The sequence below is a fragment of the Hibiscus syriacus genome, unplaced genomic scaffold (assembly GCF_006381635.1).
Source record: "Hibiscus syriacus cultivar Baekdansim isolate YM2019G1 unplaced genomic scaffold, ASM638163v2 tig00110988_pilon, whole genome shotgun sequence".
NCBI classification, from domain to species: domain Eukaryota; kingdom Viridiplantae; phylum Streptophyta; class Magnoliopsida; order Malvales; family Malvaceae; genus Hibiscus; species Hibiscus syriacus.
This window is the reverse complement of record NW_024062942.1, coordinates 3398729-3399839: the sequence shown is the minus strand read 5'-3', so window position 1 is coordinate 3399839 and position 1111 is coordinate 3398729. Positions and strand designations below refer to the sequence as shown.

The 1111-nt window shown below is 35.0% G+C and overlaps 1 non-coding gene across 1 annotated transcript; it reads left to right on the top strand.

Moving 5' to 3' along the window:
- Positions 1-700: 700 nt before the first annotated feature.
- Positions 701-781, top strand: TRNAS-GCU. Its single transcript has one exon. It is a non-coding gene; the product is annotated as a tRNA-Ser (tRNA).
- The last annotated feature ends 330 nt before the right edge of the window (positions 782-1111 follow it).

The following is a 1111-nucleotide window of genomic DNA, read 5'->3' as shown; positions in this document are numbered from 1 at the left end:
ATCCAATTTTCTCAGCTGCATCATACAGACTCTTTGCTTCGACTTCATCTAAAGTAAACGGCAAGTTCGAAAAAACAAATAATTTGTTACTAATGCTCGAACTCAGGATTACTATGAAAAACAATCATCGCTCTAACCATTGATATCACTTGGATCATGCAAAGTCGTACTATTATTTAGTTTCAAACTAAATTTCGATGAGAAATGCTGACATATGTAACTAATCTGTTAACCAATATATGATGGCAGCCATGATGTGACGAACATATGACAAGTTTGATCACACTACAATTACATTGCACAAATGAACTTAGAATTCCATATTGGTTCAGGCATTCTATCAAACATCTCCCATACACAGGATGAGACAAACAAAAGATGAAATCACTAGTTAAAAGGACAAATCTTATTAAATGGGTTCTAATCAAAATTAAAATTTGCTTTCCCCCCCTTAATTTCATTCTTAAATGTCGAATTAAAAGAATAAAAAACTTGGCTAAAATTAAATTAAAAGAATAAAATGCAACATATTTTACCTGAATAAAAAGAACAAGAGTTTTGGGAAGATCTTGGAAATCAATTACTTAGGGTGGAGTGGTTAAGTTTGATTGATATCCAATGTGATGATTCAATTAGTAAAATTCAAATCGGTTGAATCAATTAAGAATTCAATTTGGCTCTCTTCGCAAAAAGCAACTGAGTCGCTTGGCCGAGTGGTTAAGGCGTGTGCCTGCTAAGTACATGGGATTTTCCCGCGAGAGTTCGAATCTCTCAGGCGACGTTGGATGTTTTGCATTAAACCCCCTCTAGTTTTGTTGCGGAAACGGAGCAATAATAGATAATAATTATAGACACCGTTTACTTCATACCATGAAACTGGTAAAATAGTTCATCTACACCTTCAAAAATGGATCAAATCTTTGGTTTTATTCCAAATAACAAGCAGCCAGCTGCTTTCAAACACAACTTCAACATGCTCGGGTGGATGCCATATGCACGATCAAATCAGTCCAACGAGAACTGCAAAACAATACAAGCTTTGTCAAAATAACCAGAATTCCAAATGCCAGACTTCAAAAGGAGATAAAAATGAACGCATGCCTCTTTACCT